General features: G+C 35.5%; 1 protein-coding gene across 2 annotated transcripts in view; it reads right to left on the reverse strand.

The window, feature by feature from the left end:
- Window positions 1-25,703, reverse strand: part of LOC122450803 (cytochrome P450 7B1) — a 735,954-nt gene that overhangs the window by 303,288 nt on the left and 406,963 nt on the right. The window lies entirely within an intron of this gene.

The raw sequence follows: 25,703 nt of genomic DNA on the forward strand, positions 1-25,703 counted from the left end.
TAGTCCAACTCTCACATCCATACATGACTACTGGAAAAACCATATTCTTGACTAGATAGACCTTTGTTGACAAAGTAATGTCTCATCCATTTTTGTTCTAAGTACATTCTTAACATCCAATCAGTATATTTTCTCTTTAGCCCATCAAGGCTTGTTATATCATTTCACACAATGTCATTTCACATAAACCATACATGACCTTTAACATGCCAATGACTGCATCAAACGTTATGGTAAGTTTTTAAATGACTGAATTATTTGGGGACCACTGTAAAAATGTAAAATAACAAAAGAAGGTGAGGGAAACAAATGAATTGCTTAACAAAAAGGGTTAAAGGGATTTTTTTTTCTCCCTTGTGCCTGGGCAGCCTCTCTGTGTCTTCCTAGCCTCTATTTTGCCTGGTCTTTTTATTATGTAATATGACATAATCTACAAAAAAGCAAACCATCTTGAGAACTATATCTTTACATCATCACCCATTCCACAAGCCCCACAAATTCAAGTCTAGAAACAGAGAGAAATGTACACTTTTATTGTATGTTTTCCTGAAGGGAAACAGACTTGATCAGTGGTAAGCCACACACACACACACACACACACACACACACACACTCGCTGAGCTCTTCACCTGAGCTCTTCCAACCTCTGAAGCCCCTCCCTCTGCCCCTTCTGACCACGCCCTCCCCAGCAGCCTCCACACTTTGCCCAGTCTCTCTTCCACCAGCCACCCTACACGTGGTCCTCTCTGCCAAGTGCCTCTGGGAGGTGTAGCCATGCCTTACACTCTGGCTCTTTCTTACCAAGCTGGAAAATACACTTTAGGGTACATTTCAATTTAATTCAAAACCCAAAAAAACATGGACTTCCCCAGTGGTTCAGTGATTAAGAAATCCCCTGCCAGTGCAGGGGACATGGGTTTGATCCCTGGTCAGGGAAGCGCCCTCATGCCGCAGAGCAACTAAGCCCACTAGCCACATCTACTAAACCTGCGCCCGAGAGCCAGGGAGCCGCAACTACTAAGCCCGCATGCTGCAACTACTGAATCCCTCATGCTCTAGAGTCCATGTTCTGCAACAAGAGAAGCCACCACAATGAAAAGCCTGCGCACTGCAACTTGAACTTAGCCCCCGAAAGCCACAACTAGAGAAAGCTCGTACACAGCAATGAAGACCCAGCACAGCCAGAATTAAGTCAAGCAATTTTAGAAAATATTTATAAAGTACATATAATCTGTGCACAAAGTCGATGGCTAAGTTCTAGAAAAAAAAAAAATCGGCTGAGTAACAAAGGACATTTGCATAATTTTGGCCCCAGAAGAGGGTTGGGGAGTACACGTTTCCCTGCTCAGTCATGTCTGACTCTGTTGAGGCACCGTGGACTATAGCCCACCATGCTCCTCTGTTCATGAGATTTTCCAGGCAAAAACACTTGTGTGGTTTGCCATTTCCTACTCCAGGGGATCTTCCCTTTCCAAGGATCAAACCTGCAAGTCTTGCATCTCCTGTATTGGGAGATGGATTCTTTACCACTGCGCCACCTGGGCTGTGAAAAATAAATGTGTATTGTTTAAGCCCTGCTCTATGTTGCCTTGTTATAGCAGCCCAAATTGACTAAGACAAAGAACATGCAATATGGTTAAAGTAAAAAAAAAGAAAGAAAAGGTTGGATGCCAAAGATATAATTAAATGTTGTAAAAGTACTCAGAAATAAATAACAAATTTTTAGTTGGGAGGACTAGGAAATGACTATGTGAGAACAAGACATTTAAGCTATGAGCCCAATTTCAATGCACATAAAATGCATTTCAGACTGAAGAGAGATGATAAACACAGGCAGATAAATGTGAAAGCACATTATGTGTTTGGGGAATATCATACTGACATTAAGATAACAGGAAAATAAAGAGCAGAGGGAAATGGGAGGATGGTGGGAAATGAAATTGGATAGTGGCTTGGAGTCCATTCAGTCATTAAGCACCTAATAACTGGGTGTCTACAGCGTGGCAACCATACCATGTCAGGCACTGGGGTACATGGCCAGTCGAGGCACACAACACAATTTCTCCTCTCGTGTGATTGTGTTAAAACATAATGCCAGGAACAAATCATTGTAAACTGCGACAAGCAAATGAAGGCGAGGTTAGTAGTGTGGAATCATATTGTATGGGGACCTAGCCTGTCGGAAGCTTGGGTAAAAGCTTCTTTGAAGAGGGATATTAGAGTGAAGATCCCAGGGATTATATTTCATCACAAGAAGAGGTGAGATGACAAGAAAGTACTCCAAAGAACGTCAAAGGGGAGTTCCCAGACGATCCCCTGGTTAAGACTCAGCACTTCCAAAGCAAGGAACAAGGAAGGGTTCAATCCCTGGTTGGGGAAACTAAGATCCCACATGCTTCATGGCCAAAAATAAATTAATTAATTTCTGTATACCTAAAAAAGATAAAGGCATGAAAGCATGAAACTAGATAAACAGGAAAGAAATGATGTGTGGCCCCAAGTCTATCATCAGAGGATCAGGAATCACTGAAGGCAATGGGCTGTATAGATTTGAAAATGAAACATCTTCCTGGACCAGAGAAGTCTATTAGGCTAAGGACTTGGCATACAGAGGTTATCCCATTTAGCATAGCAGATGGGTTTCTAGAAACAGAAAGATTGAATCAGCAATACCTGAATCATGCTTACAGAGGTATATATTGTCAGCATCATCTAGATAGACAGGGTGAGAGACTCACTCTCATTCTCTGCAGATCTCCTGAAGTCATAGCATACCTCCAGCCAAACCGATTTGCAGCCATAGTTTAATGTAATGGTTGACCGGTACTTCCACACAGTGTGGATGTTTTTGATACCCTTTCTAAAACCAAAGCATTAGTTCCTCATGCCTGTGATCTTTATCTTGCTCTGTCTATCATTTCACTGGGCTTCCCTGATACCTCAGTTGGTAAAGAATCTGCTTGCAATGCAGGAGACCCTGGTTTGAGTCCTGGGTCAGGAAGATCCCCTGGAGAAGGGATAGACTACTCACTCCAGTATTCTTGGGCTTCCCTTGTGGCTCAGCTGGTAAAGAATCCACCCACAATGTGGCAGAACTGGGTTCAATTGCATTTCATTAAGTTCCTTCAGCCACTTGAAAAAATAAATCTTTATGTTTGGTAATATATCTTTTGCTTGATTTTGGGGATGGTAGCAGGTCCATTACATTTTCTGGCAGCCATCCTGAGTCAAAATTATTTACAGGAATATATAATAATGGCAAAAAATAGAGGCTGAAATTGAGGGCATTTGCAGTATAGTACAGTAATCCTCATTGGCTGAGAGAGCACGTCTAGCCCAGTTTGTCACATTAGCTCTTATTGGCTGAGAGACCCTGCTAGCCCACAAAGCAGCAGAAACAACTGCAGTCAGTCTAAGGTTGTACCATACACAAATGAATGTGCATATAGGTTACTTCTATTGTAGAAAAAAACAGAGACAAATAGCACTATAATGTGTCAGGTCCTTATAACAAATCAGGACACTTAATTGAACATATATTTGTGTGGATAGTTTGTAATGATATGATCCTATGGTTTTTTAATGATTGGCAAAATTTTTGTGCATTTAGGAGAACATGTTTTGGTATACACAAAATACATGAAGACATTAGTAAGGTGAGCTATAAAAGGATAATGCTGTCTTCTTGCAACTATAGAAATGACAGCTCTGAGTTGAGAAAAGATCCTCGCAGAAAAAGAACGACATGGTGTCACTCCTGATAACTTCTGTTACAAGATCTCCTCCTCAAGTTAATAACATTACAATGAGCAAACACATATGCAAATGTGATAACTAATAATCAGAGGCAGAGCAACACATGACCAAGTGAGATTCACATTCAGGGAGGGAGGTAGAGTATAAGGGCTTTGAATAAAGAGAGAACAAAAAAATGAGATAACAAAACAGGGAATGACTTGAGTGATAAACAGAGATGAATTCACAGAGCTTGGGATCTTGGAAACTTTGTGGGGGGGGGGGGGGGGGTTTGTGAAGAACAGTAGCTTGTTCATTTTCACTAAATGAACAAACCCTAGACAGACAGGCAATGGAACTCATTCACTTGGTGGCTTTTGTTAACTGTTTTAGACTATGGCAACTTTGGCATTTCCTCCTTTTGACTGCCCCTGCTGCCCATTGACATAGCCAAAGAAGTCCAAGTCAGGCCAGGAGACTTTATTAAGGCAATAATAGATGTGTTTTGAGGAGAAACATCCAGCTTCAGCACAGAAAGGGGATTTAAGAGTGGTCAAGAAAGGAATGCAATGAGCTGACTCTTTGGAAAAGACCCTGATGCTGGGAAAGATTGAAGGCAGGAGGAGAAAGGGAAGACAGAGGACAAAATGGTTGGATGGCATCACTGCCTCAATGGACATGAGTTTGAGCAAGTTCTAGGAGACAGTGAAGGACAGGGATGCCTGGCGTGCTGCAGTTCATGGTGTCTGACAAAAAGTCAGACATGACTGAGGACTGAACAACAACAAAGAATGGATTAAAGGAGTCCAGTAAAGAGATTAAGATAGCAACCCAAGAAGATGGCTTCTTAGAAGAGACCATTTCATGTCCTGATAAATAGTTCTAGGCTTATCTTGTCATCCTTGATGGGTCATTTTGAAATTCCACTGCACAACAAAACTGGGAAATTTTCTTCCAGACTCTACTGAAGGTCAAGACAAAACACCTACTTCTTTTCCCCACTCCACACTACTCCAGTCCATTGCCTTCTGACAGCCCCAGCCATGAGTAGATTCACATCCTCTGCTGCCCTTCCACTACCTGCTTTCAGAGCTGCCTCTGCCAGTGCTCAGGGTGCCAATATGATGGGCAGCCCTGGCATTCAGCTCTCAGGTAAGCAACAAGCAATGATCAAATGCCTTGTGTGTGCATTTTGCATTGTACGTTATCATTTCACACCTCCTAACAATAACTCTGCAAAGAAAACCTTATGCCCACTCCCCAGATGCAAAAAGGGATCATTCAGGGAGTAAAAAGACCTGGTTCGTGTCACACACAGCTAGTCAACAACTGGGTTGATTTGAACCCAGGTCTTCTCTGACCTCAAAGTCCTGCACCTTCTCACGGCACTGTGCTGCCTCCTAGTGGAACATCTGCCTTTGACCCATTTTTGTAGTTCACAATACCAAATGAGTCCGTATTATTATTTCTTTTTCTGATGTACTCCTGAGTTTAAAATCACTGGTGGCTCAGAAGGTAAAAAATCCACCTGCAAGGCAGGAGACTAGGGTTTGATCCCTGGGTTGGGAAGAGCCCCTACAGAAAGTGAAAGTGAAGTCGCTCAGTCATGTCCAACTCTTCACGACCCCATGGACTGCAGCCCACCAGGCCCTCTGCCCATGGGATTTTTGAGGCAAGAGTACTGAAGTGAGTTGCCATTTAATGGCATGGACAATGGATAATCCCATAGACCAAGGTGCCTGGCAGGCTACAGCCCACGGGGCCACAAAGAGTCTGAACGACTGAGTGATTTTTCACTTTCACTTCTCTTGAGTTTATTTTTTACATTTTTATTGGAGTACAGTTGATTTGCAGTATTGTGGTAATTTCAGATGTACAGCAAAGTAAATCTGTTGTACATACACCCACTTTTTTTTAGATTCTTTTCCCATATAGGACATTATAGAGTATTGAGTAGAGTACCCTGTGCTATACAGTAGGTCCTTTATATGGTCAGACGAATGAATTCAGTGCTATTAATGTGTAAGACATTTTCAGTATTACTTTATTTTTCACTCAGTTCCCTAGTTGTGGCATCATATTTCACTTAGAAATATGCACAAGTCAAGTTGATATGTTCTAATTTTTATTTCTTTTTCTTATATAGTCTATCTTTTAATTGACAAAGTGCCAGAACAGGCTCCCATATGATCTATCACAGTTAGACTTGATCCTTTTTCCAAAATGATGATGGAAAAAAACAAAAATAACAACATCTATATCCAGGTTATGTTGCAAACATAGGTAGTAATTCTGATTACTAAAGACATATGTCAACTGAAGATAATACCAAGATGATTAACTCATCTTATCTTAACCACCAAACTGTTGTTGTTCAGTCATCCAGTCATGTCCAACTCTTTGTGACCCCATGGACTGCAGCACATCAGGCCTCCCTGTCCCTCACCATCTCTTGAAGCTTGCCCAAGTTCATGTCCATTGCTTTGGTGATGCCATATAGATAGTAATTTTGATGACTGAAGACATATGTCAACTGAAAATAAGATCAAGATGATTAGCTCATTTTATCTTAACCACCAAATACCAGCCATAAAACAATAACCAGCACTCACAAATGACTAGTCCTGGGTTTGAACTGGTGACCTGAAAGTCAGAGGCTTTTTACTTCCCCTTCCTAAAGCCAGTTCCTAGAGTCATGCACTGCCCCTAGTCTGAACATCACCAGATCAGTAATTGGACACAAAACAAAGCTACAGATGGCCTTTAGATTTCTGAAGACATAATGTTGAACTATTTGGTGTTTTCTTTTTGGTCTTCCTTTCCTTTCTAGTTTGACAGTTAAAAAAAAAAAATCATCCTACAGCATTCTGTTTAGATGCTCTAAGCTGAATTTTTGCAGGGCCAACCAAGAGTGTTTCAAGTGAAGGAGAAATGAGTCCTTGCCTGAGAGCCTTTGCAGAGTAATGCGGTCCCCAGAGAACCCGAGCTGCACTCAGACACTAATGCGCAGTGAACTGACTGTCTCCTAACGGCAGGGGTGGCCTAGCTCCGGTATAAACGTAAAACCCCATGAAAGCTGAAAGTAAAGGAAACGGAGAAAAGTAACGTGATGTGTTCGCCATTTTGGGCTTTAGAAGTGCGCGGCGAGATTTCCCCTTGGGATCGCTCCACTTTGTAGTTTGTTTCTCTCTATGTCCTACCTCATTACCTTCTTTCAGACACCTGAACTATTCATGTTTCCTTAACCGGAGCTATGCTCTTAGGAGCTACCCCCAAAATCCTTCATTGCGGAGAAGGTCATTATATAGCAGATAGAAACCTTCAGGGGGAAAAATCCTATATCAACTGGTGGTATAATCCCCAAGGGGAAACAGACTTTAGTTGAACAGTCAGAAACCTGGCTTGCTTTATGGTGTTTACACTGCTGCTTGCTAATGGATCACCATAAAGGAAGCAAAAGGGCTCTTACACCATTGAGTAGGCTATCATGGGAGTCTTCTGAGTGTGCCTTTTTTATTTGCTGCAGTCAGGTTAATGAGCTCACCAGCCCACTTGATGTTGAGGACTTTGTAACAAAGCAATCTCTCATTAAATGCTGCCTGGCACCACTCTCTTGAAGCAAAGGGACATTCAGATTATTGAATGCCTTTGTACTCCTCATTCCTACCAGGCTGTGGAGTCCAGCAGTGGCATTGGTCCCACACACTTCCTGGCAGGCATCCAGTCAGTCATCCGCCTGCCCTCTTCAAACTGCGTGGGCATTTGCCAATCTAAGCAGCACTGGTAGGCAAACAAGCATGGCACACGACTCCTTTGGCTGGGAGCCAAATGTGCAGCTGAACAATCTAATTTGTTTCTACTGTAGAGAGAAACATTCTTCCCCATTCTTTCCTATTCAGTTGAATTTACATGTAAAAGTTTTGTTATGGTACAAAGGAATGTGCATTTATCTACATTTCCTTTCTGCTTTTACACCTTTTTGGACTTAACAGTGCAGGTCATGATTTTGTCTGTGGCTCTATTTTAAGTACCTCCTGGCTGACAATTTCTTCAATGAAATGACCCCGGAGTGTTATCAGCTAGCTAGCAGGTGTGTCTCTATTCAGAATCTTGCAGACAGAAGTGCATCTTGGGTAAAGAGCAATCTATGCAGAATCCAGCTTTTTTCAACATTACCCATGAGATTTAATGGTTCACTGTCATTTTAAAAAAAGCTAAAAAGATTTTTTTTTCATTTTGATATTTTTGTAGAGTGTTGATAATGCCCTGAGGCAAACTGACCTCAAATGGGATCACATAATTATTTTTTAAATGCATCTTATTATATTTTAACAAACAGTTGTCCTTTGCTACTAATAACTTCTCTTTCCAAGCCAATAAATACTTACTTTAAAAATTTTGAGAGCACGTAGCATAGACGCTCAAAAATTAAGTATAATTTTGGCTCTGGTGTTACATTTAGGCATAGAAGAACATGTAGGGGTATTTTGAGATAAATAAAGCTATAACCATAACTATACATTCTTAGTCTATTCAATTTTCAAATAAAAATGAAGCTTATTTCACTATTTTAGAATAGCTCTTTGGAAAAAATAATTACAATAACCTTAAAAAGCTAGAACATTTTGGAAATTTTCCCAAAGAGGCTTGTCTATTGAATCAAGTAAAAAGAGTCTACCTATACTCCTAAATTTGAGAACATAAACAAGACTATGAAATACAAATTCAAAACTGCTCCCTGAGAAAGATTCACAATTTAAAACCAAACCAGAAAACAACTAAAATATAAATGTGTAGTTGGAATGCACAATAAAAGAGCTGTCAGGAAGAAAATAGTCTTAAAACCAGCACACTCTTCTCTCATGTTTTTAAATATTAGAATGGGGAAGATAGTGACTTAACAATACTAATTTATTTTTTTCAGACTATGTCATATTTCTATTTATATCATGCAGTTTAAGAAATAACAGTATTGTGGAGTATAAACCCAAAACCCTGCTCTATAGATCATTTATACTGCTTACTACTCAGTTTAATATACGTGTTTACAGTTTGCTTACATAATGTCAATTCAAATGCTTCCAAATTTTTTAAGTACTGGTTGTGTTCAGGTAACATGGGTATCAAATCTAGTGTTTATTAACTGTTTCCTATATTTAAATTTATAATGATTTTTCAAAAAACATTTTCATTTCACATTACTAAACTTGTCATTTTATGTCTGGTTCTAGGTATTATCTGTTACAAATATGAAGTAAATCTTTATTAAAAAACACATCTAGCTCTCAACTCAGTCATTAATTTAGCATCACTTGCTATATAGCCTTTATGAATTGTCAACTAAAGAGCAATATGAAACAGAAAAAGCACATTAATAATCTAAGATATCTGTGATCATTATTTTTAAAAAAAGAGTAGATTTGGATAAAATGTATACTGCCTGCAATAATTTTTCCTAAAGGAGGGGATGAAGGTATTTTAAAAACACAAACTGCAGGCAGTAAGGTAAAAGAGAAAAAAAAAAGCCTAAGGACAGTAAGAAATAAGTTGGTAGGTAGATGGAGCTTTTCTTACTAGATGAGTGTTCTGTGTTGTTCTTAAGGATGTTCAAAATGATGGAAGTTTATTTTATTTTCCAGCTATGTGTGTGTGTATATATATGTATATATATATTCACATCTTAGCTCAGTCTGGATATTTGAAGACTTGAAAACAAAGCATTCATCCAATGGTCTAAATAGACTGAGTAAACTAACCACATATTTTGCTAAACTGCAGACAGGCTATCTACAACATTTCAAGGAAATCTGTCTTACTGATTTCTAAAGTAACTTAATTCTCTATTACTATGACCCAGGTAACTTGCTATCATCTTTACTTGTACAAAAATCTATGGAAAATTGAGAAATGTCTCAATCACAAAATATTGCTGTTAGTATTAATCTAATAAAAACAGTTTGCGATTTTGGAGTATTTGTAGAGAAACTGATTCATTTAAAAGTATAACCAAGTAACTATCTTTGAAAAATTGCACGAATGTTAGAATATGTGAAATGTTAGATTCATGTGAAATATGATTGAAGAAAATGCATATAAATTCCTTACCCTTTCCAAATATTCATGTCTTTGTTATTATCTCAGCTGATTTTTAAAAGCCTTACAGTATTATAATTTGAAGATAGTCCTCTTGTCCAATATACTATTTAGTCACTAAATTTTTGCATTTCTAAAATAATAACTAAGAAATCTACATGTGTGTGAACACATATGACCAGATAATAGAACACAGCCTACCCCACTAGATGCTGGCCAATACTTACATTTAATTTTTTGAAAGTGTCGCCTTTTAAAAGCATCAACTTAATAACAAAGGTATATATACATAAACATATTTTATGTGTATGCCCAAATATTCCACTATTAAAATAACAATTTACAATGAAAACCATGGATAATAACAATATTTTAAAAACCAGAATCATAGCCTATCTTAAATGATTCAGAAAAGGAGGTTGGTTGGCTAAATGCTCGGCAAGTAGTCTTCAATTTTTTATCTAGCTATTTATAGAAAGCTTCAGAAACAGCTGAGCTGACTGAAGTGATGTCACATTTGCTGATGGAATGGTTTGTTCCAGAGCACGCCCAGAGGCTGCGTGAGTCTACTTAAGGTTTGGTACGCAACCCTAAGCAGTGAGAAGGTGTAAACATGGGCATTTTCCAGCCCCACCAATCAATATTGCATTGATGACTTTCTACTGACCTTTAACCCCACGAGGAATACCAATAGCACCATACTGAATCTTCCTTCTTCAAGGGCTGCCTAGCATAAGCTACCAATTTTACAATCGATCAAAAGTCATCTCTGTGAATAAAGCTTGAGATTTCAGGCAACAGCAAGCAATTTTTGAAAGGTCAGGGCTGGGTTTTTATTTGCTTGACCTGTGCTTTCAACTTGTATCATAGTTCTTTATAACCACTAAAAGTAGTACGAAAATTTCAGATTTTTTTTTCCCCATGTATTTTTAGTAAGCCTTTGGGCATTTTCACTGTCCCTAAAAGAATATGGTTGCATGGCAACCTTCACAGTTGCTATGGAGACTCCATGTGTAAGCAGCTGCTGCAATCAGCATTAACTCCAGGCTTGCAGGTTTGTCATTCCAATACATAGGGAGGGGAAAGCAAATAGGACAGCACATTGCCGTAAAGGGGAAGTCACCTAGATAATGTCACTCACAAACATATGTTCCACAATTATTCTTTCCACTGTTTTATTGCTGCAATTATAGCTAAACTAAGATTACAAAATTATATGGTTTTAATTTGCCTCTATTGACTATGTTTCACTTCCATTAAAATTAAGTCTGAACCCATTTACGTGGAAAACTGCTGGCTTTCTGGAAAAAAAAATTTTTTTTTGCTTTCTCATTTAATGTCAACAGGAAAAAAAAAAGTCAATGCCTGTGGAAACCTTTGTGTGAAGCAAGCAACTTAGTCAAAATATAAATTAACATAACATGGACAGCACAGCTCCATCCCAAAGTACTACCCAGAGTTGTGTCAGGACAGACCACAAAGATGCCTCAGATGACACTGATCTGAGTCTTTAAAATGTAAGCAGAGAGGCCAGTTAAGCCATCTTAAGCTTCTATCCTCCGCTGATTCCATCAAGCTTAAATATTGCAGCACATGATTCCAAAATCAAAGTCCTTTAAAAAGGAAACTCAAGAACAGAGATGGTAGGAAAATTGTAGTTGATACTTCTCTCAAACTAACTGTTATCTAACCCTTGTGAGCCTGGATACTGCAAGTATCTTGGATACCCACAATAACTGATCAATTTATTCCCTAAGAGACAGGATCTCTTAATGTATAGGCACAATATTATTAACTTAGAATCATTTACAATATAACATTAGTCAGCCATAGTTTTGCATCACCAAAATAAATAATCGGTTAGTACTCTTATTCTAATATTTGTGCCTTTTTTTGAGATATAATACTTCTTCCCCAAAAGTTAAGAATCATCACTAAAAATCAGCATTTTACTTAAGGGCAGTGTAACCATTTGTTTTCTAATTTATAGGACATAATACTCACTATCCTACAAGCAAGTAAGTAGTTTTCATTGTATTTAATTAGATTCAAGTGGCAACACAGTGTTTTTACTCTATGATATAAAAGGGTTACCTTTTTTATTTTAAATTTTTGTTTTTTTAATAATCATGAATCCACAAAAGATTTATCAAATATACTTCTGCTTATATATATAAGTTGCTGACATGGAACAATGTTAAAATGAAGCCCTTCGTAAAACTTTAGGATAAAACATAGGTGGTATCAGTGTTAAAGACAGCAATTTGGTTTTACTATTCATGCAGAAAAAAACATTATTACTTTTTATTATATATCACTTAGAAGCTTCAGACATGTCAGACAAGGTATTTTTTAAGGAAATGATAATATACAAAATCTCTCTGTGTGTATGTATGTATATTATGTATACATACACATACATATAAAGTATCAGTGGCATTATCTTTATGTTAGAAAAATAGGATATGATAACAAAGTATAATTGCCTCTTTTGAAAAGGTTTACTTAGACACATTTAAAAGGTGAAATTTAACAATAGCTAAAAGGTAGTGTGTTAATATTTTCATGATTAAAATATAAGACACAAAAATTTCAAAAACTTATAATTACCATTTTAATGGATCTTTAAGTAGATATCTAATTGCACAATTCATAGACCTTTTTAAAAAGAACCAAATGTTGAGTTATCCAGTGTTACAATTATTTTGTTAATCTAGTGTTTTCATTTTTCACCTCTAAGCATACAGTAGAGCAAACATTCATTTTTTAATTGCAGTATGCTATAAAAATACACATCCTCCTGCAGACCTTGCTCACTACCATTTGGATGGAAGCTTATTTAGGTTCAGGGAATCAAGATACAGTCTCCAAACCCTGAAAATGAAAACACTGATAGACCCTTAAGCATAGCAGCGTTAGCAGGTGCTGCTGTAATACACAAATCCAGATAACATTAAGTGACCTATTTTTAAAGCCTGTCCAAGAAAAAGCAACATAAGAAATTGAATTCTTTGCCCTTTGCTTTTATAGTTCCTTGTCATGCAATCTTTAAATCAGAAAGGGTGATCACCACAAAACAAATCCCCAACCTGATACATACAACAGGGGCATCTTTTGCCATCCCCTAGGCTGGGACTTAGGGCCTATTTATTACGGTTTGCATTTTACTGGGGCAGAGAATTCACACTCAAGTGAATGCACACGTACCAATCAGGATTTCAAACCAGGTCTTTTAGATAATAGGCCATGTACAATCATATTCGGTTGTTTTAAATATTGATCACTTCTCAATATATTTTAGATTAACCTGGAAGATATTGCACTTCAATTTGTATAAGAAAGGCACTTTAACATTTTCAGTTTGCGCATTTTTAATGTAAGATTAGAACTCCAAATTTGCCATTGCCAAACTAATCAAAGCATGAAGTCTTTGAGCTCTAAAATTATAGACTACATTCTAATTAATATAGTAAAGGATATACCTATAGTTGGAGATACAAAATGCACTTCAAACTGGTTTTCTGATGAACGAGTTGTAAGTGCCACTTTCTGTAAAAGTGACATGGATCCATGAAGCAATTATTTGGATAATTTAAGCACTATTCCCTGTGACTAAGAATGAGAAGTTTTTATTTGGGTTGAATAATAAGAGTTAGCTGCATCCATTGAATGTAGTATACCAGCTTCAACTAAATTATTTTTATGGCTCACTAAAATAAGAGAAAAATGTAATCTTTTCTCCAACAACTTTGAAAATTTTCACAGCTATGAAAGATTAGAAATAGTACAACAGGTACTCATATATTCCTCACTTACATCAACAATTATTTACAATTTTGGCCACATTTGCTTTCTCTTGGTCAAAAATTGTTGAATATTGACAATATCATGTTTCCGCCTAAAACATATTTTCTTACACTGAACCATTTGAACTTAAGCTACAAACATCTTGACATTTCTCCCCTAAATACTAGTACTTCAGCATATACCTCCAAAAAGCAGGAGCAATGCACTTCATAAACCATAATGTCATTCACACCCAATCAATTAACACTGTTACAACAGTACTGTCCATTATAAAATCCACATGTAAAACTTCTCCTGTTCTCTTAATAACATCCTTTATACCTTATTTGGTTGGTAGGGAGGATGTTTGGAATTCAGCCAAGAATTACAGACTATATAGTGCGTTTAGTTATATATCTCTCTAGTCACCTTTAATTTAGAACACCTCCTCACTGTTTGTTTTAAATGCTTTGAAATTTTTGAAGAACCCATGTGAGCCATTTATATGTCCCACAATTTAAATTTCTCCCAGTTGTTCTTTTAACAGTTAGATTTAAGTTAAGCATTTTTGGCAAGAGCACTACAAAGGCCATGTTATACCTGGCCATGAATATCTTCTGATAAAGGACTGCACCCAACCTCCATCATGGGCGTGTTCATTTTTCTATTATTAATTTGAATGAATTGCTAGGAAAGCACAGTCATTTGCTATTGTCACTGAAAGTATGAAATCTTACAATTCATTTAAAATAATTTGTTTTATTATACTGCAGACCTGAATCCCTCAGCCATTTTATTCATGTGGCTTATAATGAAAATTTGGGGGTGCCTGAACACTCTGTGATTAAATTCCCTTCATCCAACCCCCTATTCCCTGATAGCTGATAGAATGGCCAGCTTGGAAATAAAGGCATTTCATAGCATGTTTGTGTTCTAAGGTCTAGAAAAATGAATTTTTCTCCCAGCATTTTAAATATATATTATATTTACTACCTCAGTACTGCATATCTTTGTCATACTTACCAAAAAAGCAAAACATGACAATTATTTGCAAAAGAAAATTACTTTCCCCACACTATTCCAAAGAGCACAGTGAAAGACAGAACATAATTGTTCACACTTTTAAATCTTTTAAAATAATTATATAACTTAAAATGGTATTAAAGAGACAGATATAAAGATATTTTATTTCATTGATTGGGAAAATCAAGAGAGAAAAGTATTTGATGGAAAAACAAAGGACCTCCAAGAATTGTCAATGAATTCCAGAATCTACCTGTTTTCAACACACCTGACAATTTACATGTATAAATGGAGCTTTGTCATTTTTTGAGAGCAAAAAATCCAGAAAATACCCCTAATCTCTCTTTACTGCTCCCATTCAATCATTCATTATCTAGTCCTTGGTTTTGACTTGCAAATAGAAAACTACATTTGGAACACATGCTCTAAAGGCCTCTTATATTGAATAAAGTATATGGGTCTTTCAACCTTTATAAAGCTTTTCTATAAAATGTAAAATAATATGCAGTTATTTTTGTCAACCTATCAAGAATGGAACTACCCCCAGATGCCACCAAGTTCATTTACTTTTTAAATATTTTAGACACTTTTTGTTTTATTACAACTCATGAGCTTCGAATCCTTTATATCAGGATGCCTTATAAACTTAAATCTTTATACAAACACTGGGATAAAGAGGCCAAGTAGATTCAAATGTACAGGGATCAAAACTCACATTTACTGGTGGCATTACATTTGGCAAGTCACTTAACCTTTCTTAGCCTTAATTTTCCTTATAAAATTAGGATGTTAATAGCTACCATTTAGGAGGAAATGTATGAAAAGTACATGACATAGAGTAGGTGCTCCTTGAGTTGTAACTAGTTGTATCTTTTTAAAAACCATGATCATTTATTCATTCTCCCCCAAACTCCCCTCCCATCCAGGCTGACACATGACATTGAGCAGAGTTCCATGATCTATACAATAGGTCTTTGTTAGTTATCCATTTTAAATATAGCAGTGTGGATACGTGTATATGTATGACTGAGCCCATTCGCTGGTCACCTGGAGCTACCGCAACATTGTTAATCAGCTATACCCCCATTACAAAATGTTTTAGGTGTTAAAAAAAAAATGAAATTACAAAAATTTAACCAAGAAAAAAATAAAAACCATGATCATAGCCCTAATTTCATATACAATGCTATATGCTAATAATCTTTTGACTTGTTTAAATACGTAGGTGAGATACATCTAATGTAAACTTTCTTAGGTAAAAGTACTCTTTCTTGAAACTCTATGGCTGAATTAGACACACATATGCACCTGTAGTTATATATACACAAAATTACACGTACATCAGTGGAAAACTTTGGTGTAACTAAAGTTCTGAAATGACAGAAGAAATGTAATTGACCTCAGGGGAAAAAATAGCCTAATACTTCGTATTCCAGAATCCTAGCATACCAGTTTGATGTCACATAAAACAAACATACAATCGAAATCTGAAAAATGGAAGCTCTGCTTATATACCACAGTCAAGAATTATCCCAAAATGCAACTATTATTCACGCTCTCAACATGACAATCAAACCAAAAGAGGGAATTATCTAGAACATGGCAACATCTCACTATGTTGCTCAAGAACATGCAAAGCTTACCATTAATTCTGCATACAAAGCAACAATCAATACTAATGTTTAAGAAGGGATTTCTTGAATTCAATAATTTTTTAAAGTGTTGCTCCGTATCCTTATTTTCATTTCAATTTTTAGTTTTACTTGCTTTCAAAGTAGTCAGGCAATATTATGTTTTGCCTAATAATCTGGTTTAATATATTTCTTTTAGAAGGAAATCAAGATTTTCTGCCTCTTAAACAGTGTCTTTAACTACTTCCCCTTCCCTTACATCAACATCACAATATTGTAATTATCCTCCAATTATAATTAATCAATTAATTAAAAAATAAAATAAAAATTAAAACAAATACTTACCTTTCCCAATAGACATAGGTTTAAATTTGAAAAAAAATACTGGCACTGAGTATGTAAACCTAACTCTGTGAAACCTATATAATAAATATTTCCAAAAAAAAGGAAAAAAGTCATAGCAATGAAAAAAAGAAGCTGAAACTGTAGGTATTTAACTGAATTCTCTTAATTCTGACAGTCAACTCTCAGATACTAATGTATAATGACATATAAAGATACAGTATTCTCACATAGAAAAAATTTAAAAATTCAAGTCACTTAATAATTTTTAATAAAGTCTAAATCATGTATAAAACTTAGCTCTTTGAACACAAATATATGACTCTCACTAAAGGTTTATATTTGGAAAGAAAATTGCTCCTCTGATAGCCCACTTTTACAATCTTTAATGTCAGAGCTGATAAGTTACTGCCAAGAGGACAGTGTTGTAAATGAAAATAATTTCAGTATGATTCTTGGCAATAGGAAAACACAAACCAACTTACAACAGCACAAAGTTATAACAGCACAGTTTCTATAACGCAGAATATAGAGTGTTATATATTAGATTACTATATCAAAATACGTACTTGTTTATTAGCAGCTGTAAAGAAGCAAGCTTTCAAAAGCTGCTGTTTTTTTAAACAAAATTGTAAAATCACCTACTGTCAATATCACCTCTAAGATCTGAGTTAAACTTATTAGAACTCACAGTCAGTCTATATTCCAACCAAATGTTGTCATTAACTCTTTAAGTGATTATACAAAATATGACCTATTATTTACAAACCTACATTTATGGCAGTAAAACACAATAGTAATTGCATTTAAAAATATATTACTTGTGTATTTTGATGTTCAACTTAAAGGCCCTAATCACATTTCAGCTTCTTTCTTAGTAAGACAAATTGGTTTGGACCAGAGATGATTCAAATGACTTAACAAATTTTAAAAGTCGAACAGTCTAAAACATCTTGGGAAAGTATAAAAAAAAAAAAAAAAACACTTTTTCTCCTTCACTTCTCTTATCAACTAAATTTTTTCCAAGATGGAGAAGAAATATGTTTATCTTACCATCTACTGTAACATAAAAATTCACCTTTTCTAATGGCTTGGCTCCCTATTACTGTCATTTTGGTCCTTTTGTGTTTTAGAGAGGAAATCCTCTCTGGTCCTAAAGACTATAATGCCCGCTCTCATTCACGAACAATGTCCTTATTACAGAGACTGGTGCAAATTAAATCAGTGACAGAGGTGTAATACTGACCCAAACCCATCAGAATTTTCATGGGAAGAGGATAATCACATTCCAGGCTACTTTTGTGGGCTTTCATGGGAAATTCCTTTTAACAAAAAGTGATATAAAAATGATATTCACACAGCAAGGATAAGAACAGCAACTAGAGGTTTGAAAAGCCCACCAGGAGAGAAAATTCAACCCACTTATAATAAATCAACTGCTATATATTTCTCTAGGTTTAGTACCCAAAAAAGAAGATGATATGAATCCATTTTTCTGTTCAGATTCTTTTTAATCCTACAGATGAAAACTACCCTACTGTTTCCAAATGCTTTTTCATTCTAATGGTAAAAATAGCTACCCGAAAGATGGGATTTCACTGTGCTTCTCTTACAAAGGACACAATATTGCAGAGCATAAAACACACACACATCCTTTTTAAAGTCACTAATTGCTAGCTTGTATTTTTAAAGCCCAAAATATTTTCATAATGTCATTAGCTACATCATCAATATTTTCTCAATGGTAAAACCTCAAATATCAAAATATAATCAGAGAATCATGCTGTTAAATAGATTTTATGCACAGGACACGTTTAAAGTAATATGATTCTCACAATGAATACCAGCAAACTGAGCTTGTTTGGCACAATATTAACCTGCCTAATTTCAAATTCTTACTTCTTAAAAGCACAGTATAGATTATTCATACTCTCAGTAAAATGCAACAAAGAAAGAGGCTTTTGACAGACTAATCATATTGACTTATAATAATCTACTTGGAAGATGAGAAAATTATGATAAAAGATTTTAAAACAAAGTTCTGATATTAAATGTGAAATTCCACTTGAATTAATTGCTCTAAACAGGAACTTTAAAAAGAAGTGAATTTATATCATCACTTAATATCCCATAGCTATTTAAGTATGACTCTATTTTGTAGCTCACATTTTTTAACATACCTGATTTTCAAATATTTGTTCAAGAACTTTACCTAAAATTTATTCTCCTAATGGACTAATTTTATTTATTCTTCTGGAAAAGAATGGCTAGTGCTGACACTTTAGAAAGATAATTATTTTGACCAATATAATGTTCATAGAAACCTTACAAAGTATATTTTTACTTGAGGTAAAGGTAATACTTCTAAAACTAGTTCTCTAGTATGTTAATTTCTTCTCTCACCTAGACTCACAGAGTCACCTTATTCATTCCTTCATATTCAGTCACTCACTCACATGTTCCTGCAAGCTGAACATGTGCTTTTGAAATTTTGCACAACTGCAATGAAACTTAAAAGCTATAAATGCACAAGTGGAATTCTTATTTTATATTTTTAAAACTTCATGATAATCTAAATTGCCAACTCCCAATATTGGCCACTGTTTACATTTTAATTCTTAACTTGGTCAACTACTAATAGACTTTATAACCTATTTTTCAGAGTAAAATTACTGCATCATTATTTTTGATTACCCTAAATCATAATTATTAATAGTCAGGTATTACTCTCTTCTCATAATATACCTTATCAGCTAGCTGCAGATGTTTTTCTAAATTGAAAGAAAATAATGATTATTAATTATAGCATCGTGTATCACTAATGTACATGATCTTTCTGACTACATGTCATTCTGAATAGGTTCAAGTAGGTAATGGTTTTCAATATAATTTCAAAGGTATGCACTCTAAAAATTAAAATGTGAAGGACATAAAATGATGATATTTTAACAATCTCTGAGTTTAAAGACAAATCTTCCTTCATAAATAGTAATGTTTGTAATTCAGTTTTTATTACTCAAAAGCAAGAAGAAATTTGGATAATTGGAAATATGAGATGGAACTTTCAAGTAAGTTAAGTTTTTTAAAAATGTGGATACATTGAACTCTGTTACTTACTACCCATGAACATCAGGTATCTTTCTCTCCTGGTGTGTCAGCAAAACCACACACATTCTTTCTCACTACAAATCTGTAAATCTGAAAAGGAGTAAAGAACCTGAATAGAAAATCTCTTTATAGAATAAAAAAAAGCATGGCATGTTATTAAGGAGAACTGTAAGCCCCATTCTATTCATAGTAATTACAGGATCAGATCAGGTTAATGTGGGGACCTAGGTCAATAAAATGCTGTAGGTTCACTGCTTTAATCTCCTTCAATCCTATAGTCCGCGGTGCTGGCTGCTCTGCTTGATTCACCAAATCACTGTAGGTACCATGGATGTCATGGGAATTGGGGGCAGAGTGGAAATTTATGCATTCAGTCAGTCTCAAGTTTTAGACAATGAAAAAAAAAAAAACCTAATTTCTCAGAATAATTTGACAAATTTTTCTCTCTCAACTCAAATAATAAAGGCCAAATTTCATTTCTAGGTAATGCCATTTTTAGTACTCTTTTCACAATAAAATCTGTTTCCTTATTAAATTTTTCACCCAGCCATCATTCACAGAAGATATTACACAATCTTGATAAACATATAAATGAGAACTAAAATAGATTACAATTTGGCCTTATGCACCTTGAGATAATCTCTTTCGTTTTCCTATGATTTCTCTAAAATTTCTAAGATAAATAACTAAAAATTCAAAACTGGTTACCTCATGCCCAGAGATAATTTGGTTTTTTGTCTTTGAAAAGTGTTTCCAAGATTATATTTCTCTCCTACTATTTTGAAATTTTCTGCCAATAAAGGATTCAAAGTTCTAGGTTGTAATTAGAGTATTTTAAATAGTGATGTGTGAAAGTTACAAATGATGATGATTCTTTTGCTTTTTCATTGTTTTTTTTTTTTTCCCAAAGATTTGTTTGGGGTTAGTATCAAGAACATCTTATTCTTGGAAAAATTAAAAGACTGTGATAAATGTACAATTTTTAAACACTTGTCTCATTGTATGGAAATTCATGCAATGTCTGTTAAAGATGGAAGACAGTCAAGTTTTGAAAATGCAATTAATTATTTCAGTTTAATGCCTGTGAATGAAGTACACATTGCATCATTCACCCATCCTAAGCCAGTGGTCCTTTAGTGAGTTTTTCCTTCTTCAGGGTTTTGGTAACTGCTTTTGCCACTCTTAGCTTCTTAAATTGCCAGTCACTATAAAATAGCTCATATTCAAAGTCTACACATACTAGACTCTAGGAGGAGCTTACATGAAAAGACTCTGAAAAGTTAAGCAAAGAGAATAGGTGCTTATATAGTTGTATCACTCTTGAATCCTAGTTTTTGGATATTTCCTACTCTGTCTTTCTTTCCTCTCAAATACAGTATTGATGAACAGAACAGACAAGGATCACAATCAATGAGGAATTAGTCCCAAAGGCTAATAAAGTGTTCTTATCATGGAATAGACTATTTTGGACCCTGGTCATTTAAAGTTTCACTTTTTAATCACTTAGCTTTTCTATGAACTGCTAAGTAATTATATCTAACATGTGTATATCAATACTTACAACATCAATATTAAAATAGACTTGGCACTCATCTTGTCTCTGTTAGTATGCACTACCTTGAAGGTACAAACAGTGTCTTCTCCTTTCCTTTAAAGTTATTATGGACTTATTAACTTGAATCATAATTATTACTCACTAAATACTTTCCCCACAATTTAAACAGGTGATTATTCTAATTTGCTTTAAGTATTTATCACTCAAAATGAATAATATATCTTATGAGCATACTAAAGTACATTGAAAGCATAAAATTTTTTTCTATAGTTAAATTTAAGAAACTATCTAGCAGAATTGGGCATTTGATATAACAAAGAAAAAGATGGATTTTAAAGCAGAGGTCATCCTTAAAAGGTTTTTTTTAATGGTTAAAAAAAAAAACCAAACCTACCAAATATGTTACGACTTGAATGATGTGAACTGTGGTAAACGCCAGCATGCAATATGGCAAAAACGAATCAATCAGTTCAGCTTAGTTCAGCCTCTGCAACTGGCCATCTGGCACAAAATCAACCGAATGTATCCCTACATATTCATCTTCATTTTCACAAATACTCAAGAGAATGTCATTCTAGGGCAAAATAAAATTAAATCACCATAATTTTTAAGACATCTTTCCTTTCATACCCTCTTGAGAATACTGTGTTTATATGCTATAGGGTTGTATAATTCTTATTTGAATGCATTCTCTCTTTTCCAAAGGTTGAAAATGAAATATTTAATTATAAAACTTTTCATTTTTCAAAGACTATTCTTTCAGAAGAGAGAAACTCCTATAAATAGGTCAGTTTACTTTCAGTCAAGTCAATAGTAGATAAAATGACCAAAACCACTTTCATAGAAATTAATAATTTTGTAATTGCACTAATCTTCAATGAAGTTGGCCTAACATGTGATTAGTTATTGTTCAGCAAGATCAAAACAATACAACATTAGTTAACATTTCAATTTCTATTTACATGAAATCAGATTTCATGTAGTCAAAGATTTCATTTAGTCAAACAAAACTTTTCCATAATATTCTTATTATTATATAAAATTAGTCAGTCAAACACTTTATTAAATCCTGAAGACACAAGGCTAGATTTTACGGCATTATTTTGTAATAGTTTTGAAATTCTATTAAATTTTTTCTCAGGTGGAAGCAAAAATATAATTTATACTTAGACTCCTTTGGTCATTTTTAATTAAAATAAGGGAATAGTTTCATAACCTATTTTTAAGGTTCATACTGAATAAAGGACTGAATCAAGTTTATTGTTGATTTTATCCATTAATTTTTGTCTTAGATCTGAACCACTATATTTAAAGCTTTGACTCTTTAAATAAAGTAAATGAATTTTAATTAAGACACATAGAAACACTAAATAAGTCACAGTGTTTTCCAAATTATGTTTGTAAGTATAACAAGACCTATATAAAATATTTAATTTTTAAAAAATAGTACAGTTTAAATTCTATTCACTACGATTTTGCTCACTGAAAACTACTTTGTTACCATGGACTGTAGCCTGCCAGGCTCCTCTTGCCATGGAATTCTCTTGGTAAGAATACTGGAGTGGGTAGCCATTTCTTTCCTCAAGGGATCTTCCTAACCCAGGGATCGAACTCCGGTCTCCTGCATTGCACCCAGATTCTTTACCATCTGAGCCACCAGGCAAGCCCTTAATGTTGAAAGGATGGGAGATTATAATTTAAATTTCTTCTTTATACATTGCTCTTTTTCTTACATGGAAGGTTAAGTTGCAAATAATAGTTCATTCTGTATTTGAGTAAAGAAGTTTATCCACAAATAATTTCTTTTTTTTTTTCACAAATAATTTCTAAGCTCAATGTCCTGTTCCTAAAATGTTTCTTCTGAGAATTATATACTGATCTACATCAAAGTACTTTATTTTTTCATTTTTTTATCCTGCAATTTTTTCTGTTTTAAAATTACATTGTACCACAAGCAATGTTTCCCAAAGCTCTTTTAGCGCAGAGTCAGCTAATGGCTTAAGATCATTTCTATAAATTTTGGTTTGCCTTTTTGTGAGTGTGTGGCCTTCAGAGATGTTACAGTTTGCTGTTTTGTAAATTAACTCACAGTTTGAAAGCATTCTTTTGTTATTAAATACACATGAAAAGGAGACTCTCTGTAGACAGAATGTACCATCAGACTGAACGGACAAAAACTTGGAACCATCATCAGTATTAAGAATCTGGGCTCATCATCTTCAATCTGAAGATGTCAGGTTTACTGTGGTTCATCTTTCTTTTGCATCACTGATTTAGAAATGTTGCCAAGTACATGCAAATATAAAATAAAATAAACTTGGCTATAAAAGACTTTGTATTTACGTATCTACTTTGTGAATCACTGTACCCATATCCCTGGAGTGTTTTTAAGACTTAGAACTTTTTGTTCACAAAACCTACAGCTTATAACTTCTGAACATTAAGTTTTTATCCTGGCAAAATCAGTAGCTGTTGATGAATAGCTTACATTTATGTATTTTTATATTTCTTTTAAATAACACACACATATATTATCTCACTGGATCTTCACAATAACTTGCAAAAGAGTGTTAAGTGTTTTCCCCCTCATTTAAAAAATCAAAGAAATAGGATCACAGAAGTTATACAGTTCACACAAGTTTCCTTCTACATAGCAGGAGACACAGATTTGTATCCAACATATCTAGACTGCTAGAATTTGTGTTGTACCACAATCTCTGCTCCTTGGAAAGAAAACTATGACACACCTATAGACAGCATATTAAAAGGCAGAGACATCCCTTGTCCAACAAAGGTTTGTATAGTCAAAGAGATGGTTTTTCTAGTAGTCATGTATGGATGTGAGAGTTGGACCCTAAAGAAGGCTTAGCACTGAAGAACTGATGCTTTCAAATTGTGGCACTGGGGAAGACTCTTGAGAGTTCCTTGGAAAACAAGGAGATCAAACCAGTCAATCCTAAAGAGAATCAACCCTAAATATTCATTGAAAGGACTGATGCTGAAGCTGAAGCTCCAATACTTTGGCCACCTGACATGAAGAGCCAATTCACTGGAAAAGAATCTGGGGTTGGGAAAGATTGAAGGCAAAAGAAGAAGGGAGCAGCAGAGGATGAGATGGTTAGAGAGCATCGCTGACTAAATTGACATGAATCTGAGCAAACTCCAGGAGATAGTGAAGGACAGGGGAAACTGGCATGCTGCAGCCCATGGGATTGCAGAGCCAGACATGAGCTAGTGACTGAACAACCATAATAACCATCTTTGCTCCTTGTAATAGACCAACCCCAGAAAAGAGCTTATCAAACTCCAATAACCCGATTATCCATCCACCTGTTTCTTCGGAAAATCTCTGAGCTGGCTACAAAATGAAGGCACTGTTGTCAGCCACAACCCTCTTTCCAATCCACCACAATCACTGTCTAACATTTATAACTACAATTTTGAAAAAGAAGTTTAAACCTGCAACCTCCTTTCTCTAGTCTAGTCACTTCTCAAGATTCTTCAATCTGGCATCAGTCTACAATGCTAGACGGCTAGCCATCCCCTCTCCATCACCTCTCAGCACCATAAACATACTCTTTCTTTGCACTTTTATTCCCCCACCAGTCAGAGTTCTTCAAGATAAAGGACCCAACCTCCTTAACTTCTGTGCTCACCACACTTAGAATGGTGCCTAGCACCACATGTACCTCAATACTGAATGAAGGAATGAATGAAAGAATTATAATGCGAGTTAAAGGGCATTGTTTTAAGAAAGGAACAGCTTTTGACTGGCTAAGATAGCTTGAAAAACTGTTCGAGGTAAAAAGTGAGAGCAGAAGACACGGATTAGAAAATAAGAGACAAGCTAGCAAGGTCAGAGAATAGCTAAATTGTTTTGTACGAGATGAAGGAGAATCTTTTGTAAAAGAGTTAAATAACAATCTCAAGTTGCGCTAGTGGAGAAGAAACCGCTGGTCAATGCAGGAGACGCAAGAGGCACAGGTTTGATCCCTGGGTTGGGAAGATTCCCTGGAGGAGGAAATGGCACCCCGCTCCAGTATTCTTGCCTGGAGAATCCCCTAGACAGAGAAGCCTGGTGGGCTACCGTCCCTACGGTCGCAAAGAGTCAGACATGACTGAGTGACTTAGCGTGCAAGGAAGAACAAATAGACTAAAGGAGCACAAAGAGACGGTTAAGAGAATCACTGAAATGCATCAGTTAGAGACCCCTGGTGGTGGTAGATTCCATTTGAAGCTGTTTGCACTGCTGGAATAGAAAACCCTCCATATCTTCCATCCACACCCTCCCGCCCATTGTTTCAGTAAAATTTCCCACATTCACAATTCTTATATGTAAGACTCCTTGAAAATTGTGAAAGGACTTGAGTTCCTATGGGCCGACTTGATACAGAAAAGGAATAATAGTCCCAAGAGCTTGGGGAGTCAGT

Source organism: Cervus canadensis, chromosome 12 (assembly GCF_019320065.1).
Source record: "Cervus canadensis isolate Bull #8, Minnesota chromosome 12, ASM1932006v1, whole genome shotgun sequence".
In the NCBI taxonomy this organism is placed as follows: Eukaryota; Metazoa; Chordata; class Mammalia; order Artiodactyla; family Cervidae; genus Cervus; species Cervus canadensis.